The sequence below is a fragment of the Apodemus sylvaticus genome, chromosome 15 (assembly GCF_947179515.1).
Source record: "Apodemus sylvaticus chromosome 15, mApoSyl1.1, whole genome shotgun sequence".
NCBI lineage: Eukaryota > Metazoa > Chordata > Mammalia > Rodentia > Muridae > Apodemus > Apodemus sylvaticus.
The window spans coordinates 35,221,213-35,245,715 of record NC_067486.1 but is presented as its reverse complement, the minus strand read 5'-3'; the positions used below and the strand labels follow the sequence as shown (position 1 = coordinate 35,245,715).

At 36.7% G+C, this 24,503-nt stretch overlaps 1 protein-coding gene across 1 annotated transcript in view; it reads right to left on the bottom strand.

Moving 5' to 3' along the window:
• Epha3 (EPH receptor A3) overlaps positions 1-24,503 on the bottom strand; it is a 315,074-nt gene that overhangs the window by 270,802 nt on the left and 19,769 nt on the right. The gene's annotated exons all lie outside the window — the stretch shown is intronic.

Here is a 24,503-nt window from a genome sequence, read left to right as displayed (position 1 = left end):
ACACATACTTCTAGCTTTTTCATGGAAAATATGAGCAATTTCATGGGGATATAGGATTCAGCATTGCCAAGCAGGTTCACCATTAGCTTTCTTAGGCAAGCCAGTGATCATAGGCAGGGATGAAAGATGTAGGAAGTCATAAGGATTCGAGCAGAAGAGACACTGGCATATATTCGGATCCTTCCAAATTTTGCTTTTTCATTTTCCTACATATGATTTTGTTCATTTAGTTAAATTCCTTTCCTGATTAAACCAGAAGTCAATGGGTTTCTGATGCATGACACTAATTATTCTGATTCTTAAATTCAGATATTGATGTTTGTGTATAACTTGCTATGGCTTAGCCAGAGCAATGAAAATGACACTAAAATTTACATCTTCACAATATCTGATAAACAGTGGATAAATGTTGTGTATGAAAGCTCACAAAGCACATTAGAAATACTTGAATGCATTACCGCCACAAGAGTACAAAATGAATGAATATATCAAAAATAAATCAATAATGCACGTACTTTGGTTGAGATATGGGTAAAATTATTTATGATATATTGTGATCAGAATAAATTATTTAGTTTAACAACAAAAATGCTTATTTTCTTCTTTCATTCCATATTGCATGCATGGAAGTCTTTATGTTAAAAAATTAACAAGAACAAACCACATTTATACTTTTCCATTTGCAATGGCCCACAAGATTTTCACTCCTTTCAAATAAAACTGTTTCAAAGAGGGCACTTGATTCAGGTTTCTTAGCTGATCATTAGACGGAGCTATCTATGTTAACTGCTCAGGGTAAGACATAGTTTCTGGAAAGGAGATTATATTTATTTTAAGCATTTATTGTTGATGTAAAAGAAGAGATCTAGTAAATAACATCTCATGAATTCATTTTGTCTTGTATGAAAAATTAACGTTAACAATTTTAGGAGCAATAGACACAGGGTGTCATGTTGGAGAAATTGATGATTCCTAGAAATGTTCAATGATAAACAAATGGTGGGTTTTCTTATCCACCACTGCTTAGTAACAAAGAAATGCTATCAACGTATCAATATATAGTTATAACTAGTAATTGAGAAATGAGCAAAAAAGGCCAGGTAAATAACCAATAAAATAACATCATATATATTATTAATATTGTCTATTGTCTATACCATTCAGCTCAAAAAATAATTTGTTTTTTTATTTATTACTATATCTCCAGAGACAGGTAAAGACAAAGTCCTGGAATTAATACCTGCAGGATACTTGTGAAATCAATATAAGTACATTATGAGCCCCAGAGGGTTTCATCTCTGTGGCTTGGTTCCTGGCCCTGTTTTTTTTATCTTCCCCAAGATTATCCTTTACGACAGTCATCTGTGAGGAAAAGCCTGGTTGCTGAGATAACTATGGCTTTATGCACATGTTCCAGAACTCAAAGGAAATCAGAAAAATCACCACAAGAAGTGTGAGAGCCTATACTTCTTGTTCTTCTGTTTTTCTCGACACCTTTTTTTTTCCAGGGGATCTGGTTTTGTGACAGAACACCACAGACCATGCTACAGGTGTTGAAGATTGCAGCTAAGGGTGAGAGAGCCAACCTGGGAATACAGGTTGAATGGAATTTGTTTTCATTCAGCAGTTTTAGACAATTATGTGAAAGTTTTTATGGATTATCTGACAATATTTTGAAAGCGTATGTTTTAGTTTCAGCATTTCTGAACAAAATCTCAATCAGAAAAGGTAGGTATTTAGCTTAAACTAGTAAAATACTGGTTTACTTATGCCCTGTTTCTAAATTTTATTTATTTATTTGTGAATTTATTTATTATCCTTTAAACCCTTAACTTCCTCATGATTTGACTCTTGTTTATCTGCAAACCAAAGATGTCCATGAAAGTTTATCATCTCTCCTCAGCGTGGGTCTCTACACTTTAAGAGTTTGACAGTGCTTCTGCCACACTATCTCTGTTATGTTGGGAATTGGTGTGGTGTCAATTTTGAAATGTGTCCAAGCAACGAGAGGTGTTCTGCTTTCCGTCCTGGGCCATCTGGCTGCCTTGGTGACAATTTGTTCAGGAAAAAAAGACTATGTAGTAGACATGAGTCAATACAGAGAGAAAAGGACAGAAATGCTTACAAACAGAAATGTATGCAGATGAATTCAGCTCTGCTGAGCTCTAAAAAGAAGATGTCCTTTACCACCCATCACCATAATCTAATTTTAGATTTACAGAATGACTTGCTTCAATAATTTACAACTAATTAACCAATTATCATTATTCCCCCTTTACTCTTATAAGAAAAACAATTGCATTTTTTCCTACTAAGGAAAAGTACAGATACTGGCAATCCAGGTCTTAAAGTCTTACCTCACAGTTGAACAAAACCCAAAAATACTAGATGGTTTTCTGCCTGTTTCCCAGATATCTGAGCCTGGCACTTAGGCCTCCTCGTGCCCAAAGCAAACCAAATCTCCCTCTACACATGTAATGAGAGAAGGAAGCATCATGACACACTAAACGGATTGCTTTAAAAATAAACAACTTACTAGAGACCGGTTCCATGCTCCTTTTATAACGTGTTCTCAACCTTTTCCAATTTCATCTTATTTTCTTCTTGTTTAGTATGGGGAAGTCCTAGATCTTTAACATCCAAATAAACCAGATGTGAGGAACACCCACTTACACAGGAAATGCTTTCACAGAAACGAACCCACATGAAAGAATTGGCTCCAAGTCTCTTTGTAGGCAGCCTCTCTCTCCCCTGGAAAGCTGTCTAGCCAGTGGCTTCTTCTTGATAAGATTCTTCTTTATAGTTATGCTTTGCATTCATAAAATACTCTGAACACTCGCATATAAACTCTGCCGTCTTCCCCCAGACTGTAAAGAGCATACTCTGAAAGGCCAAGTTTAGCAGTTAACAATCACCATGCTGTTCAGCCTGTGGACTGTTATTTCTTCGCCTTTGGATTCTTACAATCTGTTTCTTGTAACATGGAAACGAGGTTGTTTTGTCATGTTGAAAGAACTGACAGCTGTAATTACTCCTACCGCTGCTGTAGACTCATTCCCAGCATTCAGTACACATTACAGAAGGCATGAATCTGCTCAATGTTTTCAAAGATGAGAAGGGCAATCTCATAAAAGAGACCATGAAAACCATATTTTATTCTTTCAGGAAAATGCACTCTTTAGTTCACAAGTATATGAGACTTCTTTAAACCTATTAACAGTGCAGAAATATAAATTAGAAAATGGAGATATATTTATTTGGTATAATTTATCATGGTTATGATTTTAGCTTTTATAACATTTGTAAAGTTCGCCTTTTGTGTTGACCATCTAATACATTTAAAAATTGTATTATTTTTAATTATGTGTCATGTATGAGGACATGGGTACATGTGCTTGTGGAGGTAAAAGGCCTTGGATTTTCTGAAAGTTAGATTTATAGATGGTTTTGAATCATAGATGTGAGTATTGAAAACTAAACTCAGGTCCCCTACAAGATCTGTAACCTCTGAGCCAACTCTCCACTCATTCCATCTTTTCTTTATTCACAGTTTTCAAGAACAAAGCCACCCTAAATAATATCAAAGCAGATCACAGTAATAATGTGATATAAAATATTCCTTTAAGTGTTTTTCCTCTCTCATTTATAGTAGCATATATTGTTTGTAGAGGAATTTTAATCCAGCAACATGGCTGCTCTGGGTAATGATCACAACCAAAGACAATCTAAATCCATATGACCCTGGTGTAATGCAGACATGCACTAAATTATGGTATGATCTGGTTAGAATACAGAAGCATCCTTACTACACACCTTTCATCTTAACCACTGAAAATGAAGTTAGTTTGCTAGTTTAGGAGGAGTCAGCCATCTTTGTAAATGAAGTCTAATTGAGGGGCAGACAGTAACAAATCAGAGCAAGATAGCACAGAGAGAGAGAGAGGAGAGAGAGAGAGAGAGAGAGAGACAGAGAGACAGAGAGACAGACAGAGACAGAGAGACAGAGAGACAGAGAGAGACAGAAGGGGAGAGAGAGATAGAGAGAAAAGTTTTACTAAGACAGTTTTACAAGTCCAAGTTGAAAGATAGAGAGCTAGAAAATGAGAAGGAGCCAGGAAACTGGGAGATTAGAACAAATTGTTTGATGTCAAGCATTGTGATTCAAGGAGAAGCTGAGAGAAGTCAGGTTGAGTCAGTGAGCTTGGAGAGAACTTTAGGCCAGAGCAGCTGAGCTCAACCAGCCAGTGAGAGTTCACAAAGAACTGAAAGAGTGCGCTTATTCAACAGTAAATCTTAGAGTCAACAATTACATCAGAGGAATAAAAGTTACTTTTACAATTGTTAACTAAAAAAAAAAATCAATATCTGGGAAAATTAAATAAAGCAATATATTAGCTTTTATAGATTTTATATATATTTCAAATATGTTTCATATGACACACAGTAAAGATTTACTAAATGCTACATAATAACTATTCATAGGAATGTTAGGAAATAGTACTTCAGATGTTTCCTAAACTTTGAAGATATTGCTTTAAATAACATATTATATTTGCTTTAAAAATAAGTCACACTTGTGAAATATTCCTAAAATATTACAGTTAAAAGAAGCACAAGATGACAAACCATACCTTAGAACAGTACACACACTACTGTTGACTTTATACTCTCTGAATAGCCTCCTAGTTTGGTGCTCAAGTCCTGTACTAATTTTCCATTGTTTAGCATATATCACAATAAGACATTTGCACAGTAGGTGATTAATGCATGCTATTTTAAACTTACTTCCATTATAGTTAATATTGTTTGAAACCACAAAAACCTTCCCACCATTTAAACATGACTTAACACATTTTATGTAATTTAATACAATTTTTCCTATTGGAAAATTCCCTGTCACATACTAGATAGATCTAAGAAAAACCGCGAACTGATGAAAATTACACTTAGCTCTTTCTGTAAGGGCATGATCAGAGAGACACACGTATTCTTTGTTTCGCTCTGTTAGTGAGTTTGCTTTAATTTCCAAGATGTAATTTTACTTATTTTAATTACATTTCAAATAAAAAATATCTTAGGTACTGAAAGAAAAGTGTAAGATGATTTATAGTAAAAGATTCTAAGAAATAACTTTTCTTCTAAGCAATAAACAGAACCTGAATATATAATCAAGCTATTCTGAAGCTCTTGAGAGCGTCAAGCTTATACCGATGGGGCGTGGATAAATTAAACCACATTGTACAACTGCCAAGGCTCCCCTACCACAACCATTGTATGTGTGTGTCCTTGGATATTTGATGTGGCCCACAGGAGAAACAACAATATGAACCAACCAAAACCCCCAGAGCTCCCAGGAACTAAACCATTAACCAAAGAGTACATATGGAGGGACCCATTGATCCAGCCACACATATAGCAGAGGATGGCCTTGTCGGACATCAATGGGATGCGAGGCCCTGGGTCCTGTGAAGGCCCCAGTGTAGGGGAATGCCAGGACAAGGAAGTGAGAGTGGGTTTGTTGCTGAGCAGGGGGAGGAGGGATGGGATGGGGGCGCGGTTCAGAGGGAAAACCAGGATAGGGGATAACATTTGAAATGTAAATAAAGTAAATATCTAATAAAAAATTCAAAATGATCAGAATAACATTACCAAAAACAAATTGAAATCACTAGCCTAAAGCAAATAGATGTAAAGGATCAAGTTTTAAATATTAAAATTTTGTAACCATTAGAGTGGGTTAACAGGAATATTCAAACAGAAGTTGGATTTCTTTTCCTTTTTAATACAGTTGCATTCATCTCAGATGCGTTTTTTCTTAATGAAATGAACTGCGGTACATATTAAACATAAGTGCAAATATTTAAAAAACAAAACAAAAAGAGAAGTTGGCTGAGTAAATCTATATTGGGGTGAATAAATCGATAATTGATAAGCCTATCAAATAAAGTGCTGCCTTCATTTCATAGTTCCAGTGGTCTCGATTATGATTTATCTGATTCTGAAATCTTTGCCTTAAAAAAAATCAAAAAATTTATGGAATTGACCCGGTGGATCAGATAATTTAACCAGATAATCAGATAATTTTTTATCAATATTAAACAAAGACTTGCAGGAGCTGAGTCGCAATCAGTGCTTTCAAAATCAATGTTCTAATGTGTTTTCCTGTGCTGTGTTGTCTCATGCTCACTGGAGGCATGTAAGTATTACACAGTTACTGAAACTCCTTACATATCCTCACATATTGGAGAAAGAAACTTTTCTCTATGTGCATTATTTAATTATTTGCGTATTTAACAAATACCTACTGAGCACTCACTTTCTTCTGCACCTTTGGGATAAATCAGGACATAGAACTGAAATGTGGGGAAAGGAATATGCAATCATAAATTAAATACACCACGGGGGATTTAGGAAAAGCTAAGTGCTAATGAGACAACAGTCAGTGGTGCAGGCAATGCTGGGATCTAAATGCAGCTTGGATCAGTGCTCAGCACCTGCCCATTGAGAGGCCAGAGTTCAAGAGGAACTGAAATGAAGGATGGGGGAGGGGGAGAAGGGTCTCATGGCTGTAAGACAGTGGGGGGGATACATTTGCACGGACAGAGTTGAAGCTGGTGCTGCCGAGACACAAAAGAACTGGCTCCTTCAAGGTCAAGAGTGAGGGAAGCTAGGATTGAACTGAGTGAGGCTTGAGAGGAGACAAGATCACTGTTCACAGAGAGGAACAGAATAGGCTGCGCCTCAATGGTGATCCTGAAAACTTTGGCATTTACTCAGAGAGAGCAGAAGATCATTGGAAATCATTTTTTAAAATTTAAGTGGATATTAACCTAGAAAACTGGAATACCCAAAACATAATCCACACATCAAATGAGGTACAAGAAGAAAGGAGGAGTGGCCCCTGGTTCTGGAAAGACTCAGTGAAGCAATATTCTGCAAAACCAGAACGGGGAAGTGGGAAGGGGTGGGTGGGAGGACAGGGGGAGAGAAGGGGGCTTACGGGACTTTCGGGGAGTGGGGGGCTAGAAAAGGGGAAATCATTTGAAATGTAAATAAATTATATCGAATAAAAAAATTTTAAAAATTAAAAAAAATTTATTTACATTTCAAGTGTTATCCCCTTACCTGGGTTCCCACCTCTCCTGGAAACCCCCTATCCCATCCTCCCTCCCGGTGCTTCTATGAGGGTGTTCCTCCAAACACCCACACACCCACTCCTGCCTCCCCGCCCTCAAATCCCCTACACCGAGGCATCTATTGAACCTTCATAGGCTGTCCTCTGCTACATACACAGCCAGAACACCTGTCCTCCTTGGTTGGTGGCTTAGTCCCTGGGAGCTATGGTGGAGGGGGACGTTGGTTGGTTGGTTGGTTGGTTGGTTGGTTGGTTGGTTGGTTGACATCATTGTTCTTCCTATGGGATTGTCATCCCCTTCAGCTCCTTCAGTCCTTTTTCTAACTCGTCCATTGGAGACCCCACATGTTGTTTCTCACCATCTACCTTGCCACATCATTTGTGACAGGAGATTTTTACTTCTGGTCCGTGAGCCTCTGGGATTTCTCCTCCTCTGCTGTCTTAACTTACCATAGAGAAGTTGACGTACCATAGGTAGGTGGTTGTGACCAGGTCCAACTTTTTCTCCATTCTGGGAGGCTGATCCCTATCTTCAACATTTCACCTACTGAACCCTCTTCATCGCTCCCTGACTTAGTATTTTTACCATGATCGGTTTTTATTGAATACAGGTTATCACTATACTGAGACCAGTGCAGAGGGTTGAGGCTAGATTTTTGCAACTGTTTAGAAGAAAAATTCGATGATTAAAAAAATAACATTAATTTTTAGATATGTCTTGAAAATAAAACAGTGAGAATTTTTGTACCATGAGGCTAAAATGGAAGCATATTCCAAGAGTTAAATGGGGCTTTAGAGGCTTGAGCCCAAGCCCTTGGAGGCAGGTGGGCACATATTATAGGAGGAAGGCTCTAAGAACGTATAGTTCATGGGGCAAAAGTGGGAAGATGAGATTGTGAGGATTCTGTTTGTCTTTGGATATGTCTATAAACAATGCCAAGAGACAATAGCAACAGCCCCAGAAAAGAGACCAGAGCTGTGAAAGCAATGATGTAGGAGACTGTAGCATCCTAGGAGCATGAGGCGTAGCTAGGCTGCAGTCTCAGCCCCTCAAAGCTCTTTATTGTTTAACCATCCAATTTCATGACTCCCTTCATGTTTGGAATGTAGGTATCTTCTCTTGCACACACCAGTTATTAATCATGTAGTGGATAATATGTTCCACAACATTTTACTCTAGCTCTCCTTACATGCATATGCTTTATCATACCGTGTATACTTAGATTTTATTCACTATCTAGTTATTAGAACCCATAAATATACCACATGTATTAAAATATAACAGTCTTGTGAGCACCATATTGGTATATTTCTATAACCACGAAAATGTTGGAAATTTTTTTAACACATTACCTTTCATCATGGGGGAAAAAGACCGAATAGTAAATGTATGCATAGGATCCTTCCAAACAATGTAAATGTGACTCTGAGGGTTGAAGAACCATTGGGAGGAGCATGGTGCAGGCTGCAGAACTTTTATGACTATACAATAGTGTGCACTTTATTAGTCCTTCCCGACATTTTCCAAACTGTGAGCATGCCAAGCCTGGGAGTTCTTCCTAAAAACAGATGAATACAATCACCTTGACACCCCTAGCGGCTGTGACCCCAAGTTAAGACATCCATGTGGGGAAGAGACGGAGGACAGGGGAGGAAGGCCTGTGCAGTTGGGAGCCTTTCATCATAACTAGCCACACCAGAACGAGGGTGTCTGAGGTTTGCCAGAGTAGGCAGCTGCAAACATTTCCATTATCCGGATGTCTGAGTGAGAATTCCACATGCTGCAATCTGCCTCCCATCACTCGCGGCTTGAGCACTCGGCATTGGTGTTGCAAATAGATAAATGGAGAACACATACAATCAATCGGATTCCCCAAAATACAGTAATGGTGATGATTGCTCCCACAATGCAGAGAGAAACAGAGAACTAGCTATCTTCTCTCCTGCTTTCAGGAATCATTAACTACTCTTACTGTGTGTAGCTTACTGACAGTATATATCTCATTGACAAAATTTAAAGCACCAGACATGTGTTTGACAGGGTCTGCTCCTGAATAACACCAGAAAAGCTTCCGAACTCATCCAAATTCTCTGGAAACTAACAAAACCAAAAATGTCAAATTTAAATGGGTTCTGACACAAATAATGTTCTAATTTCTTCCTATTACTCTATCATTTTAGTGTAATATGAAGTGAGTAATTCTAAGAGGTTAAAAAGACATTAAATTCAAATGCATATTTACTATGCATCAGCAACAGAAAATAATTGGTATAAAGGAGATTTTTTTCTCTCAGTTACAAATGAAGTTTAAATTCTGAGACTGACAACTTGCCATAAAACCTTAATATGTGTTATACATCTCCAAAATGAAGAACATAGGACCCTCCTATGCTGCTCTTTACTATAATAGATATAATACCTAGTTTAGCCTCTTCAATTTCTATTTTTACAATACTCAATATGCTTGACTCCCTATATTATAAAGGAATATAGCATATATCCTAGAATTTCAATCACAATTTGCTAAAAATACTGAATCACTGATTATTTTATGTCTAGTTTAAAATCCAAAGCATCTGTTTATATATATATATATATATATATATATATATATATATATATATATATATATATATAATGCAGAAGACTACAGCTGTTTGTTCTTGCTTTGACATGCACATCTGTGGTGTCTGTTTTGTAACTGCCTATCATTTGACAAGGTGGGAGCTTAAATTAATAATCACAGAAACATAAGCATGTCACTAATGTCTTTTAAGAATCACCTTTACCATGTCAATGGTATCATGGAAAACACCCAATGTATATAATAACATGGAGATGTGGCCAGCAGCCACAGGACTTCTGAGATTATTTCTTGTAAATGATGAGTTGCAGTAATGCCTCAGGTCAAGTCTGTTCTCACTAAATCCTTTACAATGTTAATTATTTTATTGTAAGAGTAAAATGATAGAAAGATATGCATCTAGAGTTAGAAAGAAGGCTCAGAGGTTAAGAACACTTGCTGCTCTTACAGAGGATTAGGTTCAGCTTCTAGTACACATGTCAGGTGGCTCACAAACACTATGGAGAGATCGATCGAGTGAATCTGATGCCCTCGGCCAGCCGCTATATATGAGACAATACATGCAAAGATATCCACACATATAAAATTAATAATAAATAAAAATACCCAATGTTTGCTGTTACTTAGTATAACACACATTTTTGCTTAATGTATGTTTTCACACAGTTAAATCTGCTTTACATATAAAGTTTCTTATGGTATTTCTTAGTATAAATTTATATTCCTACTAGATAGTTAGAGATTTTATAAAGATCTATATGTTTTTACAGGGCATTATGCAGTGTGTTTTTATAGTTTTCTATACAATTAATGTAGGCAGTTTATAAATAAGTGCATGTCAATCATTCAAAGTTAGTACCTAGATTCTAACTGATTGTCTTTCTGTCTGATTTAAATGTGACTTTGTTATTGTTTTATATTTCAGAAAAGGAACTCCCTAAAATGGCTGATGTTCAAAGGTGTAGATTGTTTTATGCTCATGCAGGAGTTTTCAGTGCCTCGCTCTGCTTCAGTACACGGAGACTTTAAGTAAATGTTTATAAAATGAGCTAAGAGCTCTGAAGACAGATCTGCATACTGCCTTCCCATTTGAATATTCCAAATCACAGCAGACATTCTTGGTTTCAGACAAAATCAATATTCCATGAAATTCCTGGAAGTATGGAAACTTTGATGATCATTTTGGCATGTTTCAACAGACTCTTGAAGTACCATTTGTTTTGTCACTGAATGTCTGTCTCTTTCAAAGGACCATGATCTTTGACTGCTGTCTACCAAATTCACAATTCGTATTATAATCTGCTACCTCTCTCTAACTTAGTACCTTCAGCTCTTGATATTTATTCCATTATAATAGTTGCTTTATAATACATTTTCACTCTAATGAAATATTATTTTTGGTTTACAATATTGTTGGACAAACTTCTCTCTCTCTCTCTCTCTCTCTCTCTCTCTCTCTCTCTCTCTCTCTCTCTCTCTCTCTCTCTCTCCCTCTCCCTCTCCCTCTCCCTCCCTCCATCTCTCTGTCTTAATCTCAGTGTCTGTAGCATAGTGGTAATTTTTCATACGGTCAATCTAAATGGTAGCAAATATTCTCTTTAAAAAACTAACATTTGCTCTTATATGTGGATGTTAGGTCTTACATTAGATATGCTTTTTTCATCCACACTGTGCAGAGGTTGAGAGGAGACAGGTAGGGTGGGAATCTTTCAAGGAAAGGAAAGGAAAGGAAAATACAGCATCGTAAAGGGATAAAGGAGCAATTAGACTAGTAAGAGTGAATGAGGGCAATGAAGAGAGGGCATAAAAGAGGTGGGAATCTGGACAGAGATAGATAACATCAAAGGCTTTTGTTTGTTTGTTTGTTTGTTTGTTTGATTCATTGATTGATTTTCCAAAAATCCATACCAAAGCCTACTAACATAGAAGTTTCTAAAACACTTTCATATGTAAAAGGAATTTACTTGGACTTATCATACAGTGAGGGAGACACTTGTTCAAATTTGACATCATATGTTACCAAATAAACCCTCTAGCACCAGGAAAAGGTCACATCTTTATGAGTCATTGACCAAAAGGGTCCACAGGTGCCCCCTAATTACGTGCTACTGCCAGGCCTGTTTGCTACATTCCTACAATCCAACTATAAGATCTTATTGTTAAATATACTTTATATCATGTTCCTGAGAAATTGAGAAATCAAGCTGGTAGTCAACTATAAAATACACCTGTCCTTACTAATACTCAGAGTGCTGGAAACATTCAAGGCAAAAACAAACGCAGCCAGTAATCCCACCCAGTTAGGAATACTGAAAGCTACAATAGTGGCCAGCCTGAAAGATATACCCACAGGTACAATAGTGCCATAAGGCTTATAGGAGTTACCAGCCACTTTTTAAAAATGGCTTCAAGGGCAGTTTCATAAAATGGAACTCATACCTGACAGTGTTAGCAAGGATAAGAGGCTGAGACTAGATAGAACATGGACTATACAGCAATTATTCTACAAAATGAACATCGATAAGATGATTCCAAAGGACACATTGCTATACCCATAAAGCACTGATTCACTTAAACATCATAACAAGTTTATTTAATAGGGAACAATTAACAGAGAGACTCACAGCTGAACAATCTGCTGAGAGTGACGTTTTGGTGTACTCACTCTTTTTTATTTTTTTTTATTTTTTTATTCAATATATATTTTATTTAAATTTCAAATGATTTCCTCTTTCCTGGCTCCCCACTCCACAAAAGTCCCATAAGCCCTCTTCTCTCCCCCAGTTCCACCATCCCCCTTCCCACTTCCCTGTTCTGCTATTGCCCTATACTGCTGCACACTCTTTCCAGAAACTCTTAAAGGCTATGCCTGTATCATGCTCCCTCCCCTCAAGATCAAAGGATCCGCACAGAAGAGGAAGCCGACAGCTTATCAGAACCAGTGGTGGTGGGCAGCTCCAAAGACCTAGTGTTTTACAGATGCAACATGGTTTGTGTGCCTATGAACTCTCAGAGGTTGTGACAGTATGCACTAAACCTTCATAAGCTCAAAAAAGCAAAACTTTCAAAACAAAAAAGAGGAAGTAGACATGAATTCCCACCCCTATCCAAGAAGCTATTTGTAATTGACACCAGCTGGGAGAAGGAAAATCATTTTTCTTCAGTGGATTCACACTGTGTATATTAATCACAATTAAGAGCAGGCCTCACGCTCAAGAGAAGTTAGCCAACAAAAGAAACATAGTGTGTGTGTGTGTGTGTGTGTGTGTGTATACCTGCACGTGCACATGTGCACAGGCAATTAAGAGTATTTCAAACACTGTTATCTCACTTTCTTGAATATCTGTCATGTGGCAGTATATCATATGTTTAAAGTCATTTAACATGTACCCTTTTCATTTCTTAAAACCAAACATTTCAAATTGATTTTCAGGATCAGTTCTCTTAATATTGATCTTGTGTTTTCATTCCAAATCTGTTTCAAAGACAAGTACCACTACCAGTGCATTCCCAATATAGGGCCGACATGCCACAGTTCTGATGCACTGCAGTTTGAGAAACTGTTCAATAAAGTGATCAAGTGCCATTGATCATCTATTACCCACAATATCACAGAACTTCTCTCAGAGTCCTGAGCACTGAGCAGTTCAAACCCACCTTTGATACCCAAGGCTCTGAGCTCTGATTGATTCTGGATAAGTCTCTCTCTCTCTCTCTCTCTCTCTCTCTCTCTCTCTCTCTCTCTGTTTCCATCCCTCCTTCCCTCCCTCTCCCTCCCCTTCCCCTCCTGCTTCTACTTCCTCTCCATTTCCTTTCCCCTTCCCCCCTTCTCTCACTACCTCTCTGCCTTTTCCTGTTAGAATTGTTACCACTTATCTCTCCTCTATATTTAAATGGCCTTTGCTGTTTCTTCTGTCAGTGCACAGTGTTTCTGCGTCAATGCATTTCAGGTGTAACTGATAAATCCTCATTCTTCTTCCAAGTTTCATAACTGCCGAAAATAATGTTCCTTGGCTCCAATCAAGCAGAATTGACAACCCTATCAATGTAATAGCACTGTACCTATACTACAGCTGAGTGAATTGCTACATTACACTGCAGTTACTGTCGTACCTAGTGGTTTCTTCCACCAAGCCTAAAGTTTCCAAGAAATAGGTTATGCACCTCCTTAAAATTAGTGTGGAGCAATAACTACAGGTGTGGGGGAATCCGATGGCCTATTTGCTATTTTTGGCCATTTTACCTACTATATTCATACAATCTTTGAGTCATTAAATTCGGGATGCTTCCCTTTTTTCTTCTTCAAAGTGAGAGCAAAATTGTATGGTACTTTTTATGAAACCAAGAAGTAGATATGTTGAAAATACTAGGAACAATATGTGACACACAGTAGAAATTCTGCTGTTATTGGCATCCTAATGCCTCTGATAGTACCTGCCTCATAGCAGGAAGAACAGCAGATGCATAAATTGTTACAGCTTGTTCTAATCTTAATTTAATTGCACTCACATTAAAAAGACATGAAATTTTTAAAGAATATATATCTAAAATTATTTATTAATGTTTATAAGAATCAGAAATATATAAAACTTCTTTTGGCAATTGAGTGAACATATTTATATTGATTGGTATTTCTACTAGATCTAAGCTAAAATCAATTTCTAATTCTCAGAGAAGGAGTTAAAGTACCTTTGCCACCAATTGAAAACTTCATCTGTGGTTTATCAATTCAGCTGTAAGAATGAGAAATATAAGCAGAAGAACACAGAGCTGACTGTGAGCAGAATCCTTCCCAATAGGCTTGGCTTATGAAATATCAGCATTGTTAGGAGCTAAGGTGAATGTCTCCTGATGACTGCTGTATCCCAAAGAGTGGCTACTGTTTTGGATGATATAAGACATGGAATTCAGGAATTCTAAGAAGTGTATTCTTCCTGAACCTAAGTCACACAATCTTAAATTTTTCCTTTTAAAAAAAAAATGTCCATGGTAGAAAGCACAAGAGAATGAGGAGTATAGAACTTGACCGAGAAAGCAATGGATGACACCAGGAAAGTCACTCTGTGATCTGAGGCCCCACTGTTCCATGATGATATAACCAGAGAATAGATACACATGCTCTAGTCTTCTCCCTCTGCTGCCTTTGGAACAGATTCCTCACTCAAGCAAGCTTTCCTTTGAAATACAGTAAAATTCTGCTGGACTTAGTGATAGGCAATATCTTTATCAATGAACTTTATCACAAATTACCACAGAGAGGGTTTCTATACTTTATACTATATTGCTTTCCTGGTTTTACAACACTCATGAGACTAGGGTATTCTTTATCAGTTTAATGCCTATTCTGCTGTAATACATCACCAATGAATACACTAGGGATGATACAATAACACAATACAGGAATCTGTGAATGAGGAAATGTTTACCAAGACAATTCACAACACCCACAAGATGTCATATGTTAATACATTTGACTCTAAGTCCCTGTTGTTTGTGGCTGTTGGCTTTATTGAGATAACAAATATAAACTTGGGATGAAATTGGTCTTAAATTAAATTCTTTGGAAGTATGGACATGGTTACTAAGGGGAGAGTCCCCTCGTACCATTGTCTTGGGCTCTGGTTTCTGGTTCCTCTCAACTCTCTGGGAATATTATATTTAATATACTTTTATGTAAATATACAGAGGAGCAGAAAACATTAAATCTGTGCAATTGGGAGAAAAGTGAAGAGAGTCTTGAAGACTTGGAGAACTTTAGAATGCCTGTCTGTAGAGGGAATGGCAGGACCACCTCTATGTACACTTTGAGGCAGTACAGCCACAATTGCACCTGCTGCAAGGGGGCCTGAGGACTGTCTGAGAGAAGGATTGCTGGTGCAAACAGTGCTAGCCAATCAGGTACTGCCGTTTAGAAGAGATGCTTTCTTGGGACCCATGGGGAGGGGGGAGTTTGGAGGGTATTAAAGGAGCTTGCAGCAGATAACTTGAGCAGTGTTTCTCACCTGTTCCTGGGGTCTGTATCTTTAACTCTGCACAGACTCACCTCCAACCCCCAAGAGCAGGTAGGGTCGGGCGGAGAGCTGTCCAGGGCACAGGCAACACCTGTATTAAACTTTCCAGAAACTATGACTGGGAATTCTTTGCCCCCTTACTCTTCTCATGTTTAAGTAACATCAGCCATTTTAGCATTATTGTTTATGCCTTCACTGTGGTCTTAGGGAAATCAAAAGACTTAACATTTCCCTGTCTTCTCCTAAATCTGGATAAGAAGGCTGTTAGACTAGTTTATTTTCTGAGATATTTTCTTTTTGTGAAACTCATTGTAATGAAATGGCATATTTCTATTTAAAAGGAAGAGGAGAAAGAGGAGGAGCAAGAGCAGAACTGGGAGGATGGAAAGGAAGGAGGATGAAGGGGAAGAAGAGGGGCCGAAGGGGAAGGGGTGATGGATGGCAGGAAGGGCAAAGAGAGGGGAGGAGGAGGAAGGAGGAGAAGAAGAGGAAACATTGCTTTTTTATTAAATGTTTTCTTTATTTACATGTCAAATGTTATCCCCTTTCTGGTTTCCCCTCCAAAAACCCCCTATCCCATCCACCTCCCCCTGCTCACCAACCCACCCACTCCCCCTTCCCTGTCCTGGCATTCCCCTATACTGGGGCATTGAGCCTTCTCAGGACCAAGGGCCTCTCCTCCCTTTGATGTCCAACAAGGCCATCCTCTGCTGCCTATGCATCTGGAGTCCCTCATGTGTACTCTCTGCTTTTAAACCATCTATTGTATTTTCCCTGCCGTCTGCATTTTCCTGTCTCCTAGTAGTATCTTCATGGTATTGCCATTAGTGCTGTGAAGAAAAGCCACAGTGACATTCATTTGAAATTAAGCTTATTCTTAAATTAGGATGAAAAAACATTGTAATATTCTTATAAGGAAGGGAAATTCATTCTTACTTCAACTTAGAGTTTACCTCTCTTAGTTTGTTAGATGATATTTGTTCTACTGACCCTAGTAAACATCTTTCATCTTTTCTAGTTTTCAAATCTGCATTCTCTTTATTTTACATCTTTATTATAAAAGCAACTTGACTGTAAAAAAATAAGGGGGAGAGGCAATGAGCAACTGGAAGAATAAAAGAGGTTTGGAAATTTAAGGATATTCCTCAATATCAGTATAAAATTTCATTGTATACAAAAGTCACTGAGATATATGATGGTTCAAATGAAGGATATGTTCTATAAATGTGAAACACACCTGAGTGCCTTTCACAGCTGCTTTTCTGATTCATAACCTTTCTTCAACTACTCCATAATCACCTATTTAGGATATCTTTGGCTAATGTGTTATATATTAGCACACCAAATAAAGTCCACTCTAATCTGATCTAGAAATAGGTTATAGCCATTCTCCAGGCAAGTTTGTAAGTCAGTAACTAATGAAGGATCCCGTAATTGTTTCCTATTCCAATTCCCTGTCACTTGATTCGTGGCATTTCTTGCCTTTTGATTTTTAATTCCATTTACATTATCATGAGCAATGGATGCCAGATGTACACATTATAAATATTGATAAACACTGAAGATACTACAGTTCAAACACTTCATACTGTTCAAACTGAACTCCATGATTACATAAGACTATGATTCTAAAAGCAAACTCTTAAATTGCAAATATACTCCATGAGTTACTCGAGAAACACTTCCTCCTCTTGTGGTTGTTTGTTATAAAATTAGCTTTCTATGTATCTATGTATATCTATCTATAATCTATCCATACTTTCATATGTGTGTGTGTGTGTGTGTGTGTGTACATTCTTTTTTGTTTGTTTTTTAGCTTTTAGAGTTTTTTTTTTTTTTGAGTTAGGGTTTCCTGTACAACTCTGGCTGTTCTGGAACTCACTCTGTAAAGCAGTCAGGCCTAGAACTGAGAGATCAGTTTGCTTCTGCCTCCCAGGTACTGTATTTTAAGTCACATATTACCACTACCCAGCATTTAATCATATATTCATATAATATATCACATATTATATAACATGTTATATATATAACATATCTTAATATAGCACATATAAGTTAATGTATTGTCTATAATTATATATAGTGTATACATATAAAGAGAGTGATTAATATGTAAATGAACCATGAACTGTGTATTGTGTTAAATTTATTTGGAAATTCAGGTCACTAGACCCCAAATTAAAATCCTGATGGAAAGCTGAGTAGAGTGCAGGTGGACCTCATCATGCTGGATAATGATATTCCAGCATTGGGATTCCAAAATGTGGGCAACAGCAGAATCACATTAAAAGCACAATTCAAATGCAGCTGCTTCACCCCAGCCCTAACTTCTTAAGGCTGTAAGTTTGCTAGGCCACCTTTGCACATCCGGCAATTGCTGGCTACATATAAAATGCGTTTATTTTATTTCATTATATTATTATACTTGTAGGGACCTGTTTGTATTCAAAATAGAGGAGTTAGGGAAGGCATGGATCTACTACAGGATCTAGTAGGAGTTGCAGAAGGAGAAATCATAGTCAGAATATATTGTATAAAAGTCCATTTTCAATATAACAAAGATTATGGGGGGAGGTAAGAGGCTAGAGAAATAGTGCAGTGGATAAAGGCACTGACTGCTCTTGCAGAACTCCTAGGTTTTACGCCCAGCACCCACATCAACACTCAGAACCCTGTTTACCTCCAGCTCCACAGGATCCAATGCCTTCTTCTGGCATCTACAGGCACTGCAAGTGCGCAGTGCACAGACTTACACAGGCAAAGTACCCATAAAATAATGAGACAAATTAAATGAAAAACACATTTTAAGTTATAGTATAAAACTTATTGCTATGAAATATGTGGTATTTTTCATAAAGTCTTGTATATTATGTCTTGTGAACTCTTTACCTCTTATATGTCATGCAATGGAAATATTGCTGCAATTACCAAAGCTCAGCTGTTATTTGGATCAGGTACCTATATCATGACAGAAACCATGAACAGACATAGGAGAACAATGGATGGTAATGGGTTATACGAACACATGAGATGTTCTGTAGGCATCATGGCCCTACATGTTTTCACTTTTAGAGGCTATCACTTGAGACATAAATTTTTATTAAAAGTATTTCACATTATTTTTCTACAAGAAAACTTTAATCACTTTTAAAATATTTTAAAATAAATAATAACAGGTATTATTAAAACTAATGGAAAAAATCCATGAAATTTAAAAACAAAGAAAACAATTATTTCAACACATAATATTTTGGGATGAATTACTTTTTATAAATATTCAAAATTTTCTTTTGAAATTCAGTGTAACAATGGAATTGAAGCCTCTTCTTCTGCATGTGTATGATTAATGTATCTGTATGCTATTTTGTCATACATACAGATGAAGACTTGAAAACATTGATTATTCTACATACATGCTCCATAAAATAGCGAAGGAAAAGATCATTATTAAATAATAAGGCAACCCATCTAGTAAAATACAATGCTCTAAAAATGTATTTCAACAAATTAAAGTTGGAGAGTTTATAAGAAATAAGTCTTAATAAATCAAATAAGTTTTATTTAATTTTATTTGTTTTGTGGTGTGTGTTGTGTGTGTGTGTGTGTGTGTGTGTGTGTGTGTGTGTGTGAATTGTATGTGCCAAAGCACTTGACTAAAGGTCAGAAGACAGCATGAAAATGAGATATGTCTCCACCTTCATCATTTGAGTTTCACAGATTGAATTTGGGTCACTGTTGGCAACCAGGATATTACCTGCCAAACATCTCAGAGCCCCACACATGTCATTTTAACTCATTATAGGAGATAGAGATGGGGGAACTGTGTGGTGTGATTGTATTGTGTTTGTAATGAAGTGCTTGTCTCTGAGATCCTAATATAAACTTTTGATTTTGCACATGGTAACAAAGCTTGAAGTCAAAATAGTTTCTGCTGTTAAAGACAAAGATTATCAACAGGAGGACCTAGAAAAGCAAAAATTTCTCCCTGATATAATTTTTAAGCCACTTAAAACTCTATGGAATTATCTCAATGATCATATTAAAAATAGATGGGGAAATTATTCAAATTCATTTGGGTTTTCAACATTATTATTGATGAATACAAGGTAAGCATGTCGCAACACACAAATTATTTTATTTTAAGTGAGATTAAATAAAATCCATGCAGATCAGTTACAGGTCATCTTTACATGAAACCCTACTTCTGTGTATCAATGTAGAAAAACACCCACCAAACTATTCTATGTTAAAACAAGTTATGTCTTAAAAAGTCTAATCCAGTCTCCTCAGACGTAAATGGATTTGATACAGGGAGGATGGATCATGTTGAAATGTTCAGTTTTAGCAATAGGTGGAAGAAGTCATTCTATTCTTACAGCACTAAAAATAGGACATTTTAATTTGCAAAGAGTAAATGTCTCTAGAGTGCAGCTTTGATCATTACTAACATTGTCTACAGTCTCCCTTATTTCATGGTGCCTTTTGTTTCACGGAAAGCTTTCCATGCTATGAAACTCTGTCATGGTTTTAATGTGATCAGCACATGAGGTGAAAGTGACAGCTCTAAAGAGGAGGCAGCACAGAGGTCTTCCAAGTGACCAACAATCCTGTATCATATGTGTCACAAATGTGATTTTCCTGGATCAACTCTTGAACTGTGATTCACAAATGCAACTCCCAGGTGGTTGCTGCTGACACTCCAGTGTCAAAATATTTTTTTTTCTGCATTTCAAACCTCACACACAATGTGAAAGTAAGAAATTCAGAAGAAGGGGTTTTCTGGGGGGAAACGAGGAAAGGGAATAACATTTGGACGTTTGCATCAGTCACCTTTAACTATAGCTGTACTGGTATAGGGAAAGCTTTGGGGCTTGTAAATGCATATACATGCATATATACATATGGAAATATATTCATATTGCGCATCAATGTGTGTTAAGATCTCTATAATGAGAAGACTTAGAAAACTAGAGAATTATGTTTTGAAGGTTCTAGCTATAATTAAAACCCAGGATTCAAATATGATAGTTCATGGACTAAAGGTCTATGAATGGTAATTGCTTGTATCTAGTTTATAAAACAGAACAGACTCAGTGTCAGGCAATATGTCAAGCAAAATATTCCATTGAAAAATGAATTATAAAGTATAACCTTGAAAATAATTCTAAATATTAACTTTATAACTAGTTTTATGAATTTTATGTAGGGTATGCTTTAGTATGCCCCCATATAGGTCTTTGAAAAGAATTATTCCAAACTAATAATAGAGTTAACATTTATTTTTGTGTTTTTAAATGTTTATTTTGTTTTTAATGATGTGTATAAGTCTCTCTATGTGTGTTTGTGTATGAATGTGTTGCTATGCGTGTATCTACAGTTAGAGGCAAGAGGCATTAGAACCCTTAGAGCTGGAGTCTCAGACGATTGTGGATTGTGTGCTTCCTGGCTTAAGGACTAATACACTAGCTTGGATCTCCCAGAAGAATGACATGCGTTCTTAACCACTTGAGCCTTTTATCAACACCCCCTGAATCTTCTCTGTTTTAAACATTTTTTTAAATGATGATAGAGCTTGATGTAAAAGTTTTAGCATGACTACATCTTTGGTAGATTGAAAGTCAAGGAACCGAAATAAAATTCATAAAGTAATGAACTGCATATGGATGCTTTCCCAGACAATTCTAAACAAACTTTAGAGAGCTCTAGTGATGCACACATACCACAAAAAGAGTAATTTCAAGTGTAAGATGAGTTATTTTCTTTTAAATTTTGCATTTTAGAACACTTGGAGTTTGTGACTGCGGTGCAGTTGAATGTAAGGAATAGCTGGTATCCTCGCTCTTTTCTCTTTGTATCACAGATCACTCTAGAGGGAATGTCACTGCTAATCCCCTAGGCACAGACTTCCCAACTTTGGAGCTGTCATTCTTTGTTATGAGGGCTACCATGTTCATTGTAAGATGTACCGCAGGACTCCTGGCATCTTCCTCATATGCCAGCACTGGTGTCCCTTACTTCCAAAATGGCAGCATCTGTAAATATTGCTGGATGATCCTGAGTGAAAACCAAATTTACCCCCATTCCTTATCTCTTCATCCATTGCTTTAAATTTAAAGAATGATTTACAATGATTCCTTATGCTAAGAGAGTTTAATCTTAGTGTTTTTTTCTCTGAAGGTTAGACTCATATTTTGGTTAATCTAAGCATTCCAATGAGATTCGCCACTTTTGAGAAGAGTTACTTAGTTAATAAGACATTCTGAGTTGTTTCAAGTTCAGTTATTAAAAGCTGTCTTTTATACAAAGGTTTTCAATAATTTTTGACAATTGTATTTTTAATAAACAATTGCAAACACAAAATGATCCTATCTTTATTGTATTGAAGAAGAAGGGAAAGTATTAAAAAACACAAAGAAATTGATCCAGGCATAGTGCTAAGTACCAGTCATGTCTACATTGCAAGATGAAGCAAAAAGACTGTGAGCTCGAGATCAAACTGGACTACACAGTGAGTTGCAGATTGATGAAGGAAGGATTCATAGCGGAGGGACCTTCTCTCAAAACAACAGTGCAGCAGAAAATGGCTAAAACTTAGTCAGAGGTTCGGGGAGAGATCCTGTCTCAAAGCTGACATTGAGCAGAATAAAGACACTTGTTATTCTCTCTCTCTCTCTCTCTCTCTCTCTCTCTCTCTCTCTCTCTCTCTCTCTCTCTGTCTGTCTCTCTCTGTCTCTCTGTCTCTGTCCCTGTCTCTCTGTCTCTCTGTCTCTGTCTCTGTCTCTCTCTCTCTCTCTCTCTCTCTCTCTCTCTCACACACACACACACACACACACACTACATAAAAACACAAAGAGCAACAACAATTTTTTTCTTTTTGCCTGAAAATTATATGATAAACGTCACGTAGCTTGCCTGCAGTGAGAATTCTGAAAATGTGAAACCATGTCTACAAGATCAACAGGAAAGCAAAGGGAAGACAGAACATCAGTTAGGGGAGCTGTCTCCCCCCACACTAGACAGGGAAGTCACAGTGAGGGAAGCCGCATGGCAGCTAGGCCAGCCGGAAGCACAACAGGCTGAGAGGCTCTTGCCCATGTCTGTGCTGGAGACAGGAGAAAGCTGGGCATCAATTTCTGATTCAGGAAGTCGAGGCAACATTAACAGTTTCCATTTCCAATCATCCTTACTTGCAGATATTATTGACTGACATATATGCCACACTTTTTATTAGTAGTCTGTATTCACTCTACCCTCAATGCCCAACCTATGTCTGAATATAGAAACAGTTAACTTATTTTCTCATAAAGTCGAGATTAACAATGGGAAATTCTTAAATTGTGCAAAGAATGAAAAAAATCTATTTACCCTAATTCTTAATATGTGGGAAATTGTTCTCTTTATGTCTTTATAAAAGGAAAATATGTAGCAGAGTGGTCTTTTGCTATATAAATTAATTCCCTGTATTTAAAAAACATAGCCATGGGCTGCAGAGAAGGCTTAGTCCCGGCAGACTGCTGACTGCTCTTCCAGAGGTCCTAAGTTTGATTCCCAGCAACCACAGGGTGGCTTACAGCCATCTGTAATGGTATCTGATGCCTCTTCTGGTGTGCCTGAAGACAGCAACAGCATGCTCATAAATAAAATAAATAAATAAAATTTCTTAGAAAAAATAGCCACATATGTGCATATATGTTTCAGCAAATTGCGAGTATGGAATTCATATTTCTCATATATTTAAATAGTAGATTTCCATAATATATTATCAGTGAAATAATGAAAAATATATAAATGGGAAAGATAAAAAGATATAAAAGTTCAAAGATATAAAAGTAAATGTATGTATATCTTTTAGCTAAGTAGTATTATGTGAGTTTTTCAGTTCAATCCTGCATTTGAATATATTTTTCTAACAAACCAAGCTGTGTTTTATCCTAATTATTTAATTCTTTTACACCTATGGGGAAGCCAAATCCTGGCTTATTTCAGTTTCTCTCTTCCAACTCTTCCAAACAACATGGAAGCCCTGATGATGGATTTTGGCATGTTGTCAACGTCAAGGTGCACCAGAAAGAAAAGCAGATACAAGGATGACAGTTGGATGAAGTACCCTTGACAGAAAACATCCCTTTGTGAAGGAGTGGTTGATAGTTTCCTGTGAATAAGTCAGGATGTTTAGGCATCCAAATCTAAAGATGGATGCCAACAGTAAATTATAGTAATTAAACTCACTTTGAAAAGAATACAAAAAGAAAAAGAACACATAAAGAAGTTGTTGCTATGAGAAATATTTCATACTGTTTGCATTTCATTCATGCTATGCTCACAAATAAAGTTAAGTTTAAATAATTATTACAGTTTTAAGAAACATGAGAATTTTCTAAATGATACTGCTTTCATGTCCAAATAAATAAATAAATAAATAAGTACATTTTTCATAAATAAAAGGCTCATTATAAATATGCAAGTCACCAAAATGCCACACAGCTTATAGACTATGCCTGGTTTGGTAAAATCTAAAATTTATATAAAAACTTCAAAAGTTAAGGCATCTAAATAAAATCCTGTTTTAGAATAATCTGGGTAAGTGGAAGATATTAAAAAACAAATGAAGGGAGCATATGCTTCTATGGTTGAATAATGAATACTGTTGTACTTGAGCTTACCATCATAGATGACCTTTCAAGGTTGTAACTTGAAAAAAATGTTACCAAAGATATACATTGAAAATATTGTGAAATTTTGAAGTCGTATCAAGATATTTATTTTGATCCT